The 13,605-nt window shown below is 39.2% G+C and overlaps 1 protein-coding gene across 2 annotated transcripts in view; it reads left to right on the top strand.

The window, feature by feature from the left end:
* The window catches only part of LOC149194248 (putative LRR receptor-like serine/threonine-protein kinase At1g06840), a 281,247-nt gene that overhangs the window by 51,343 nt on the left and 216,299 nt on the right, over nucleotides 1-13,605 (top strand). The gene's annotated exons all lie outside the window — the stretch shown is intronic.

Here is a 13,605-nt window from a genome sequence, read left to right as displayed (position 1 = left end):
GCTTCCTTAAGAATGGTGTTTTGGAGATCTCCACTATCAGGTATGTACTTCCTTTCATGAAGTCGCAAAATTCCATCATCTTCTTGTTGATTTGGGGTAGCATCGGATGTGCTTTAGCCACGAAATTTGGTGGAGAGGTTGGGGCACATGAGATCTCCAATATCCAGAAAGGGTTTGGGTAGATTCTAAGCAGATCAGGAGATATTAAAATAATTAATATTTTTAATGGAGTCCCTAAGTCTAAACTTAGGGAAAATCAAATATTAATGTGTATTAATATGAATTTGTGTTAGAGTGGTCCAAAAGACATGGATCAATCCAGATCTAATCTAAGCCGTTGATTAGGGACTTAATCTCGGTTGCTGAGATGTCAATAGTAAAAGTATAAGAGGAGGCTTGAGGGTCACTTAGAGAGGTACACCAAATGATCAGTCATTCTATTCTCTAGAGCGGGGTTTGCTAAGAGAGATAGAATCAGTGATCGGGAGAGTAGCTGAGGGGCATTGAGTATAGAGAAACAAAGAAGGCAGAGATTGTGCCAGGAGAGCAACATAGCAGCCAAGGAGGGTGACGCAGAGCCAGCAAGGGCTCACGCAGGGCCATGCAGAGGGAGCCAAGTATTGCGCAGAGTACCAGAGGGGCCAGCGTAGCTGACGCAAAGGTTCCTAGGGCTGATGCAGGGCCTCCTGGGGCTGACACAGACCTAGAAAGGCTAACGCAGGGCCAGTGTGAGACAGAGAGGGGCTGACGCAGTCCAGTTTGGGTAGACGTTGGGGTTGCAGAGCAGTTTTGTGTTGAGGAGCTGCCGAAAGGATTTTCCGGGGTTTCAGCCAGGAGATTTCTCTCAAACTGTGAGGTATAGCTGCTAAGGAAATTCTTTGTTGGGTAGGCCAGTTTCAGCACCCAGATTGTACTCTGATATTGCTTAATAAGAAAACCCTCAGATAACTGCACTGGTTTTCCCGCATTGGGTTTTTCCAGGGACATTGGTCCAAAAATAATGGTGTCATGTGGTGTGTTTGTTCTTGTTTCTTTTAGTTGTTGATCTATAATATGTTGAGCATGCACTGGTGTTTATTTTCAGTATTTACTTTGTAAATAACTTGTTAAAGAAAAATAACAAGTAGGTAGGAATAAATCAGAAAAAGTGCATGAAGGGTTTTTAAACTAAGTAAACTTAGAAACTTCAACACTTCTAGTTCATATCCATCAAACTTAGATTCTTTTGGATTTTTATTATCAAGTCTGGATCTCATTTTTAAATACCAACTGTCTTTCAAGTGATGTCCTAGTACTTGCTCTCTTAAGTCTACCTTGATAGGTATGAGGGAAAAGATTCTTGGTCTTCTACTTAAAGCATTTGCCACTACATTCTATTTTCCTTTTATGTAGGAAATTCCAAAGTCATACTCACTAAGGAATTCACTCCATTGTCTTTGCCTAACATTCAAATTCCGTTGGGTAAACAAATATTGTAGACTTCGATGGTCGCTTTTGAGCATAAAGTTTCTCCTTACTAGGTAGTGTCTTCATATCTTTAAAGCTAGCACTACATCGACTAACTCTAAACCGTGTGTGGCGTAAAGTTCTTCAGTGGCTTTAACTTCCTGGAGGCATATGCTATTACTCCTCTGTCTTGCAATAATACTGCACCTAATCCTTTCTTGGATGCATTTGTACATACAGTAAAGTCTTTGTCCATATCAGGTACTCGCAAAATTGGTGCACAGCTCAACAATCTTTTAAGTTTAGAGAATGTCGTATGACATTCCTCAATCCATTGATATCTAACTCCTTTACGCTGGAGGGTTGTGATATTCTTCACAATTTTTGAGAACCCTTCTACAAACCTTCAATAGTATCCAGCTAAATCCATAAAACTTTACACTTCATGTGCATTCTTTGGTATCGGCCATTCCATGATTGCTTTTACTTTCTCAAGATCTACTAAGTTCCCTTCACTAGATATAATATGACCTTGGTAAAGAATCTTCTTCTGAAAGAAGGAATACTTGGAAAACTTTCCATATAATTGGTGTTACCTAAGGCAAGATAATACTATCCGCAAATGTACATGTTTTTTTTCATTTTTGGAGTAGATGAGAATATCATCTAAGAAGACTTGTACAAAGTGGTCGAGATATTTGCGAAAGACACTATTCATAAGGGTCATGAATACTATTGGTGCATTGGTCAACCCAAATGGTACCACTGTGAACTCATAATGCTTGAAGCGCGTTTGGAATGCAATTTTAGAGTTATCGCTTTCCTTAATTCATAGTTGATCATAACCTAACTGTAGATTGATTTTAGAAAAGACAAAAGATCCTTTCATTTGGTCGAAGAGGTCATTAATTCGAGGCATTGGATATCGATTCTTTACTGTAGCTTGATTTAAACCTCGATAGTCTATGCAGAATCGTGAGGAGCCATCCTTTTTCTTGACAAAAATTAGAGGTGCACCCTAAGGCAAGGTACTAAGTCGGATGTGTCCTATATCTAGTAGTTCTTTTAGCTGGATTTGTAACTCTTGAAGTTCCGGAGTTGTCATTCTATAGGGTGTTTTAGAGATTGGTTCTGTACCAGGTTTCAATTCTATTATAAGATCAAGCTCCCTTTCAGGAGGTAATCCTGGTAGTTCCTTTGGAAAAACATCCGAAAATTTAGATAACACCGGATATTTCTCTAAGGACAGCCCTTTCTCCTTGTTTATTTCCTGAACTGCGTATACCCAAAATCCTTTCCTTAAGAAACACTTCATTTGTATTGCTGAGATGAAGCGTAAAGATATTTTTCTCTTAATACCTTGGATTTGGATCGTCTCTCCTTCATCATTTATACATAGAATTCTTTTCCCGTAACAATCTACCCAAGCTTGATGAGCTTCTAACCAATCCATTCCTATGAAAAAATCATAAGTTCCTAGGGTTGTGACATAAACTTTTAACTTAGTCGAACAGATTCCTAGATCAACTTTGCATTTTGTGAAAATTCGATTACCCGAATCACCATTGTAGTAGCTGATTAAGTTCCTTATATTTGTTAATTATTGAACAAATTATTTATTGTTTCCTACAGTAAACACTGAAACTAAAAAACTGCAGTCTTCAACATTTAAATTATAAGTGGAAACAAGACACTGAGCAAGGAAGAAATACACAACGCATTACACCGTTGTTTTTGGACAAAAGTCCCCAGAAAAACCCAATGCGGGAAAACCGGTGCAGCAGCTGAGGGTTTTATTATTAAGCAGTAGTAATTTTGAGTACAATTCGTTAGATGCCCAACTGGTTATCCAATACAGAGAGAAACTGGGAAAAACAAATAATGAGTTGATCTCACCCTGTCACTGAAAGGACCGGCTCTGATCTCGCTGGAAATGAGCCGCTGCGCCCCTTCTACGTCAGCCTTTGCATAGCACTGTGTCAACCCCACTCAGTGTTTGCGTCACCTTTGTTGGGGCTGCCCTGCCCCTCCTTCTGATCCTCTACTGGCTGGAAATTTCATCTCTCAACCTCCCGGTATCACACCCCAACTCTCAACTTCTGAAACTCGATTTCCCCAACAAGAATTTGATCTCCCTCTTAGGTTCTGCGCTGCCACAACATAGCTCTGCGTGGCTCAACATCAACCTCTCTGAACGTCATTCTGCCCTCTTTGCCTTGTACTCTCTGGCCTAGGAAAAACTTCCCTCCGGATACTATCCTTGCCCCTCACTACAAAAGATCACTTCAAATTCCTCTTTTGGCAACTGTTGTGCTTCATAAATTCGATCTTTTGATCTCCACTCGATGTGTCTTCCAAATGCCCATCAAGTCTCCTCTTATAATCCTTCTGTTGAGAACCAACGTCACATATTAGGTCCTAATCAACGGCTCATATCATTTTGGCTTGATCCTCGTATTCTTCTAGAAGTTTCACCCACAGTTAAATTAATACCCTTTAGTTATTTTAATTTCCTAAGTTTAGACTTAGGCACCCATTAAAAATAATTATTATTTTAATAAAACTGATTTCAGGTGGAATTTCCCAAAACGTTTTTGGGGTATTGTGGAATACATGTGTCCAAGCCTCCTTGCAAATTTTGAGGCTTAGAGCACTTTCGATTCTACCAGAAATCAACACTCCCTCTTAGCGAGGAATGTGCTCTAGTAATGCAATGTTATGAAACTAGCTCAAAAAAAGATAGAAAAGATAGATCAACGCCTTAGAATTCAGCCTCTTCGAGGGGGCAACCTCCTTTACATTACATAAATGAACAATTCTTGGATGATACAAATGACAAGACCTCCTTTCTATATATAGGAGTCTAAGGAGTCATAATATAATCAGAGCCGGCATAACAATAATAATGTAAGGGCACAATAATAACAATAGTGGGCTTCTATGGGGCACAATAGTAACAATATGGGGACTACATGGGTACAACAATATAATAAGGGTGTTGTACTAATAACAATAAGGGGTTACACTAGTAGTATAGGGGCCTAACATGCAACCTGCTGAAGCATCACCCTGCTCTGTAACATCTCCCTCTGCGCTGCTGATGTCTAACATCGTTGCCCACCAACTACTGCGCAAATGTTGCATCTGTACTGCTGCTGCCACTGCCACTGCCAACACTGCATATGTACTGCAACCCTCATAAGTTCTGCATCTGTGCTGCCACTGGCACTGCTAGTGCCAATACTGCATCTGCACTACAACCTTCTCCAACTGTTGTTGCTATTGCATCAACAATGGAAACACATCCAAAATTATTGAACATGTGTTTAGTATGATGCATCTTGTTGCTGGAGTTCTGACTGCTGCTAGTCTCTGTGTTGGCCCTCTGAAGCCTTTGTGCTGTTGTTAACCTCTTCTCTTTGCCAACTGCACTGCTGCCAACTCTAGCTCTGCATTTCTCAGTCTCTGGCGCTCCTAGTCACTGCAACTGTCACTTCGACACTCCTCTGCACCAACTGACACTGGTCCATCCTGCTACTTTTGATTTGGGCTCCTGTAGCAAGGTATTGATCCAAGAGGTGGACTCCTCAAGGATCCTGCCCATCTGCAGTTCTTTCAAACTACAGTTCTATATCACCCCACCTCTGGGAAATCATGGCAAACTCCTCCTCTTAGATCTGTGCAAATGCAACCTTCAAATCATACTTCTCGTCATTGTCCTTCTTATTAAGAGGACACTGCGTAGCGTAGTGACCAAGTTCACCACATCGGAAGCACTTGATCTTCAAAACATCTTTCTTCTTCTTCCACTGCTCCTGCTGCCCCTTAGATGCGAGGGCTGCATTCTCATCCTCCTCCTTTAGATTCGTCTTGTTGCCACTGCTGCTACTGTCAAGTTTGCACTTGACTAAGTCTCTCCTCATCTCTTCCTGTTGAAGAGCGACCCACATTCCTTCCCAATCCGACAATCTTTCTCTACCTAGGATACTCTGGACAAACACTTGCCATTCTTCTGAGATTGAATTCAACCTCACCATCTCGGTAACCTGAGGTGTTGACCCCACATCTGCCAACGAGTCTCAGATCTCCTGAAGCTTCGTAAGGAACGGATCAATGCGTGCCCCCTTCTGGATCTACGTAGATCTCATCTTCTACCCCAAGTACATCTTTCGCTGCTCGGAAGATCGTTCGTATAGTGTGGCCAAAGCTTCCCACATCTGCGGAGCAGTATCCTTGCCGACAATGTGACACACTACATGATCCCTCACTTCGTCAAGGATCAATCATTTGGCCTTTGCCATCTCAGCCTTGTACTTTATGAGCGGATCTAGATTTGTGGGTATAGCTACCACACTGTCGACTTAGGCCTTGAGATCGTGCTCATCCAGAAGGTATGAGATCCTTGCCTTCTAGATCACATAGTTGGATGCTCCCTCCAACCGATCTTGATCTCGCAACCCATTTGCTGCCATCTCTGCCAATGAGTTGTCGAACTACCTCCTCTCTCCTCTGTGCAACAATGGGCTGGCCTACGCACTCCCTGTTGGAGTTAGTAGATCCGTTCCTCTTTGCTCCTGTTCAACACATGAGAAATTAGACTTCTTGGTTGGAAGTCCTCTGAGGAAGAATTCCCTCAACAATGTCTCCCTTCTTCCTTTTGATGATTCTCTGCCCCAACAACTGTTGTAGAAAATTGGTCACACCAGAAAACTGCCTCTTTGCTGAAGCTGCTGCGTTGCTCCCTCTGACACTGGAAAACTTCGATTTGGAAGTCTTACCTCTCTGTCGACTCACTCAGAGAGAGACCTTCCTCAAAAATCTTTGCCCTCCTGGCCTGCACTGCACAATCCCTCTGGGGATTTGATTTGCTACCTACGCAGCACTTCAAACATCCTTCTCTTTAGCATTGGATTCTTCCAGCTCTGCTATCTTGCTTCACCTATAGCTTTGATACCATGTGAAAATTCCATTACCTGAATCACCACTGCATCAACTGATTAAGTTCCTTCTTTTTGTTAATTACTAAACAAATTATTTACTGTTTTCTACAGTAAACACCGAAACTAATACATTGTAGTCTTCACCAATTAAATTATAAGCAGAAACAAGAAACTTAGCAAGGAAGAAATACACAACACATTACTTCATTGTTTTGGACAAAAGTCCCCAGAAAAACCCAATGTGGGCAAACCGGTGCAGCAGTTGAGGGTTTCGTTATTAAATAATAGTAATTCTGAGTACAATTCGTTGGATGCCCAAGTAGCTATCCGATACAGAGAGAAACTGGGCAAAACAAATAGTGAGTTGATCTCACCATGTCATTGGAAGAACCAACTTTGATCTCGCTAGAAATGAGCCTCTGCGCATCTTCTGTGTCAACCTCTACGCGGAACTGTGTCAACCCCACACAGTCTTTGCGTCACCTCTGCAGGGATTGTGTCGCCCCTCCTTTTGATCCTCTGCTGGCTGGAAACTTCAGCTCTCAGCCTCCCAATCTCACACCCGGCTCTCGGCTTTGAAACTCAATTTCCTCAGCAGGAATTCGATCTCCCTCTTAGGCTTTGTGCTGCCACAATGTAGATCTATGTGGCCCAGTGGCAACCTCTTTGGACGTCGTTCTGCTCTCTCCGCCTTGTACTCTTCGACCTAGGAAAAACTTCCCTCTGGATACTATCCTTGCCCCTCACTGCAAAAGATCCCTTTGAATTCCTCTTTTGGTAATTGTTGTGCTGCGGAAATTCGATCTTCTGATCTACACTCGATGTTTCTTCTAAATGCCAATCAAGCCTCCTCTTATAATCCTTCTGTTGAGAACCAACGTCCCAGATTAGATCCTAATCAATGGCTCAAATCATTTTGGCTTGATCCTCGTCTTCTTCTAGAAGTTTCACCCACAGCTAGATTAATACCTTTTAATTATTTTAATTTCCTAAGTTTAGACTTAGGCACCCATTTAAAATAATTAATTATTTTAATAAAATTGATTCTGGGTGGAATTTCCCTAAACGATTTCTGGGTATTGTGGAATAAATGTATCCAAGCCTCCCTGCAAATTTTGAGGCTTAGAGGACATCCGATGCTACCAGAAATCAACACATTCCTCAACACTTAAATCTACGGATTGAAGTTCTCTTGAAGCCATTTGCACTTGTTTGAAATAATTTTGTTTGCGGACTGCCAACACACATTTATTTAATGCATATGAAAAAATGAAACTATTAGTAGCACTAGTATCAAATAATATTTTGAGTTTTATACCTTTAATACTACCTAAAGATTCCACTACAGTGGATTGATGTTCTTCCTAGTTGTTGTTGACTACTGCATGAATTCTATGATTGCTTTGGGTATTTGATGATGGTTCTTTTCCTGCTCTATACATTACACTTGACGAAGCTTCTGGACAATCACGTTGAAAATGTGGTCCTCCACATCCCCAACAATTAACCTGGGGTGATCCCCTTGAGTCAGATTGTGAGTTTCTAGAAAAAGAGCTCCGTCCTCTTGTGCTATTTCCTCTCGTGCTTCTTCCTCTATTAGTAGTTCCTTGATATTTCCACTGACTTGTGTTGACGATTCAGTAGCTATAGTATTAATTGTCATGGGAGCTCTTGCTCCTACTCCTCTTGGGGTAAATCTATTACCGTAAGGAGGTGGTCTCAAGCGACTCCCCTTGAAGAAGTTCTGAGGAGTCTTCCCTGGAAATCCTGGCTGTGGGGGTCCTGTTGGCATGACATTCCTTTTTATCCCTAGATGCCCCTCTGCATAACGACACATTCAATTACCTCAACTACCATGGCCCTGATTCGAGGATTTAATCCATATACGGAATGCTCAGCTTCACGTTCGTCAGTATCCAAGTAAGGAACATATTCCACAATCTCCATAAACCTTATCTCATATTCTTCCACTGCCTTATTACCTTGGACTAACATATGGAAAGCTCCGACTTGCTGCTCTTGAAAGTATGGTGGCAAGTATATAGCGGAAAATCTTTCCTTGAAGAATTCCTAGGGAACATTGCTCGAAGTGAGATGTAATTGCTTTTCTAGGTTTCCCCACCAAATCAAAGCACTTTCCCTAAGCTGAAATATAGTGATCTTTGTCTTAGAGATAGAAGAATATTCTCTTAGTATGAAACACCTTGTCATTCCTTTTAGCCATGCTTCAACACGTTCTCCAGCTCGCCCTCCCGAAAATTTTGGGAGTTTAATATTTTGCAGTTCCTTAGAAATATCTTCCTTTGGTTGTCTATAATCAAAAGCTTGGGGCTCCTCAGAGTTTCTTTCCTCAAGGTGAGGTTGCTCTTCCTTGGTATTGGCCATTGACGACCGTTTTAATGTTTCCAGGATGGCTTCCAATGAACGCATTATAACTGTTAACTTAGGCGCTGATGATGGTATCGGCGGTGGTGATGGCGATGACGATGGTGATGGCGACGGTGTTAGTGTTAGTGACGACGATGCTACTCGATGGCGCTGTAATCATTGCTATGTTTTTACCATCGCAACTTTTCCTGGACATATAATAAGATTATGAAAATCTGAAGTACAATTTAGATTTGATAACTATAATTTCGTAAAAATTCAAGCTCACATATGGGTATAGATTTTTCTGCTATTATTACCTACATGCAGGTTTTACTGATACTGAGGTCAAGGAGGGTGGTATCACTACCTCCTTGTCCTAATGCATGGTAATATATTCTGATTCGTAATAATACTTATTAAAATGCATGAGTCTTCATATATCATAGTATTACTTCATAAAAATTTGGTGTAAAAGAATGTTACTATAAAACTATAGTATCCTACATGCTAAGATACTATTTAATCAACTATCTTTATACCAACAATATCTATAATAGGTCGAAATATATAAATAAACATTACCACAGTAATATAATTAAAATTTAAATATACAAAACCCATCCTATAATCATTTAAAATTACATTTAATGCTAAATTGTTGGGCGACTACCAAGAAACTTTAAAGAAAATCCTATTCAATACAATCCATAAAAATCATTGAAAAGTTTTCATTAAATAAATTATATCCATTCATAACAAATTTAAAATAAAATAATTATTTGAAAATTTAATTAAATTTTACACGTTTCCTATATTCAACAAAACCATATAACACAAAATTCTACATATGGCTCATTTTCTTGACTGTAGTTAGTTTTGAACTCTTGCCTAAACTCGACGTAGGGAGCACAATACTTTTCAACACGTGACCGACTACTCAAGGTCTTTCTCTCATTCCAAGTCTTTGATTGTTTTATTATAGAATCATAGAGAACTCTCTGTAATAATAATAATAATAATAATTATAATAATAATAATAATATTATTAATAATTCATTTTACCAAAATATTAAATTTAACGAAATCGATTTTATTAATCATTATTGAAAAGGAATACTTTATTTTCAAACCTTAAATGCGATTTTCGAAAACAACAACAACCATGTTAATATGATAATTATTTTAATATGGTCCTAGATAGACAGAAAATATTAAGTAATAATATAGTCCAATTTAAATATCATACTATACTATCTCAGGTAAGGTTGATAAATATCAAAATATTTACCTTATTATAAGTTAAAAAAAAACTCTTTTAGCAACTATTAATAAATGATATCAAATTCCTCAATTCTGGTGTAGGACATGAAGATGACACCGCTGTTTTGGGGCCCCAACATCTAGTGATTCGAAAGTAGAGTTATCAATCGTGCACATGGTGACTTGTTGGCTTAAGAATGCGACGTTGCTTGAGTGTATGCGGTGGCACACCGCGCCCATCGACACAAGTGCAGAAAGTTTTTTGAGCGCAAAGTCTAGGCTATGGCATGGAGTAAGGCACGGCTCCTCGTGCTTGACAACTGTTAAATGCAAAATGAGGCCAGGGAATACCATGTCGACGATTGTCGGGTGCGAAGTAAGGACTAGGGAACATCGTGCCCTATGATGGTGCTTAATATTTTAATAATAAAATTATATTAATTATTGTACAGTGATATGGGGTTTAACGATAAGTTTCGTTGGGTGAAACCCACGAGACGGAGGTTCAAATCTCGTTGAGTACATGGCCTGTTGTGTCTTGGCTAGAAGAGTAGGCGACCCCAGAGTGGACGTCTCGGCTCTTGTTGCATAAGTTCTTGCTATGTGTGGCTTGCAGGTTGCTGCACCTAGCCTAGGTTTATAGTGGCAGCCAGTTGGATTTGATCCTGGGCCTGCCCAGGATAACTCTCACCCTAGTGTTAAAAAAAAAAAAATTTATATTAATTATTATATTAATAATTAATATTAATTAATTAATATAATTAATTTAAAGTAAAATTTCTTAAAATTCATGAAGCCCGAATGTGATCCTCACGCCATCGTATCGGGTGAGTGACTCTAGTTCATTCATTCTCTGGCTACGATTCCCTTCTACGATTCCCTCCATTTTGAGTGTCTCTATAGAGCTTCAATTTCCTTTATACATGGATTTAATTGTCTAGTTTATGGAAATACACATATCTTATTGGGTATTTTCTCTAGCTTCAAACCATTAATGAACATAGATAAGAAAATTTGGAGAGTAACGTTAATTGTAATGAACAATCAGATATAATTCGTGATTTTTGTGGGCAACAATTTTTAAGTAGTACCCACACATGTGATTTAGACGGTCCTCATTCTCGATAGGAGATGGGGAAGTGACGTGGGCACACTGTTTAGATGTTGATGCTGTGAATAGTGTCCGACGTGGCGCTGAATAGGGAATTGTTGAAATTAAAACCTGGTGAATACAAATATTTGATGGTAAGAAGCACACAAACATGGGAATAAACATGTTTTGAGAAATGCATTTAGAGAGACTGAAGCAGCATTAAATTATCAGTATGAGTTCCCTTGTTGTGGTTTGATCTTAAAGAGGTTTTCTTTGCACAATGTGCAAATGTTGGATATTCAGCATGCATTTTCAGCGTAGAAGGAAAGCATATTTCCATGACAGAAGATCACAAGCTTACTAGTCTATCTGAAAAGAGTCGAATGTTGGAAATAGGCAAGTAGCTAAGAGATGGGGAAACTCGCTTATGTGGAATGAACATAGTTCGTGTTCTTGGAGATAAATTTATGAAGGAACAAGATGTCCGTTTCTCAGCTGAGCCATATATAAGCGAAGTTTTACGAATAAAAATCAAAAGCAAAGCGCTAGTTATGATGGCCAGTGATGGTCTTTGGGATGTCTTGAGTCCTAGAAGGGCATTGCAGATGGCTCTTAAGGTCCGTGAAGGGAAACACTTACATGAGGAGTCTGATGTTCCATGTGCACAAAGAATAGCTAACTTAATTCTAAGAGAAGCATGAATGTTGAGCATAAGGAATCGAGAAGACTAAGAAGCATGGAAAACATCACAGATCACAGGAACACCTTATATATCAGGCATAAGCATAAGTGATGAGGTTTATAGGGCCAGTGATAGGAACTATACCAAGCTGGTATTAAATTTGAGAAACATGTTCAGGAAATGCAAATGAAGAGGATTCAGTCAAAATAGACATACATCCTTATAAATTCATTTATCTGACAGAATGGACGGGGCTATATGCACTTAACATAGATTTCCAATGCCGAACAAACTTTAAATCAATGGAATTAAAACTCCCAAATATATATAAATGAAAAGCATATTGTGGCTTCTCTTTTAAACAATAAAAATGGGTTTATTTGTAATAAGCAGAAGAAGGTGCCCAACAACCAGAAACTTCCTTCTACTGTGCATCAATGTCAAGTTTATCGATGCCCGACATTAATTCATCTTCAATCACCCGAAAACTTTATTTTGCTGAAGAGGATTTAGGGTTTTAACATGTGCATGGGTTTGAAAATAAAAATATAACGACTTCATGTAGTCAGTTCTCTTCAAAACGTACAGGTCTGAAGATGGAGGTCGAAAGGATTTTGTAAAAGCAACGAGAAATATAAAAACCTACTTTTAAAATTTTAATTCCCTTAGGTCTCGAAAGTTGAACTAGCTCTGATACCAATTTGTGAGGTATTGAATTTGGAAAATTATGGAAATTGATGCCAATAATACAAACAGCGAAATTTTAGAGCGGAATTTACCAATTAAATACACAACTACATACCTGGCTTCCGAGTTTGAAGTCGATCCCTTGTTCTTGTAGCACCCAATTTGCTCCCGTTACCAAAAGACCAAAACCTCCCTGCCAAATTGGGCACAATCTCGGTACCCAGCTCCAAAGTACTTCAAAATTTGAAGTAATTTGGCCCCCGTGCCCAAAAGCTTCAAGAACAATCAAGGCTTCTCTCAATCTGTGACTCTCTATAGTAAATTCCTCCTCCTTGCACTTCATTCCAAAGGCCCAAAAGCTCCCTTCTCAGTCGCACCCCCTTTCCCTTGTATTTATCTGAGTGACCGCCTTTCTTCCCTTTCCTGTATCTGTGCCTCTGTCCTTGTTACGTGGAACTCCGCATGCCCTTGAACCTTATTTGATTTTTATAGATTTGATTTTGTTATATACCTAGGGGGGATAATATGGGGTACCAAGGGAGGTACCCAAGGTAATAATGTAATAATGGGATGGGCCATAGTAATAAATAAGGTGGTTAACCCATATCATGTAAGAGACCACATATAATAAAGTAATGGGCCCATGGTATTAGTTTGATGGTATGAGGGAACCATGGTAATGATCCATGATATTGTATGTATGAGGCCTATATAGAGGCTAGAGACTCCATGTCAAGGAATATAGGAAGGATTATTGTATGAACATGCATATGGCTTGTGGAGTGTTCTCCTTCTTTAAGGAGTGAATGTATGGTGTTACCCTACCATAAGGGTTTGATATCAATAAAGAATCATTTCATATTATTCTTGGGTTATTTCTATTATCATAATATCTTTGGGTTAGATCTATAACAAGTGGTATCAGAGCTATATTCAAATATTGTTATTCTTGGGTTATTTGCATTATCTTATATTTTTATATCAGATCTATAATATTTCCGGGTTAGAGCTATAACAGATTTAGTAGGTTTACCTTTTTAAAAGATAGGCTACGTAGGATTAATTTGATTAAGTTAATTAGGGTTTATTTTTTTAATTAAATTAATTTACTTTATTTATAATTTTAA

The sequence above is a fragment of the Pinus tabuliformis genome, chromosome 2_2, assembly GCF_031772625.1.
Source record: "Pinus tabuliformis cultivar Carrire ecotype Pingquan chromosome 2_2, CPIR1, whole genome shotgun sequence".
Taxonomy (NCBI): Eukaryota; Viridiplantae; Streptophyta; class Pinopsida; order Pinales; family Pinaceae; genus Pinus; species Pinus tabuliformis.
The sequence above is the reverse complement of the archived record's forward strand: the minus strand, read 5'-3'. Positions and strand labels throughout refer to the sequence as shown.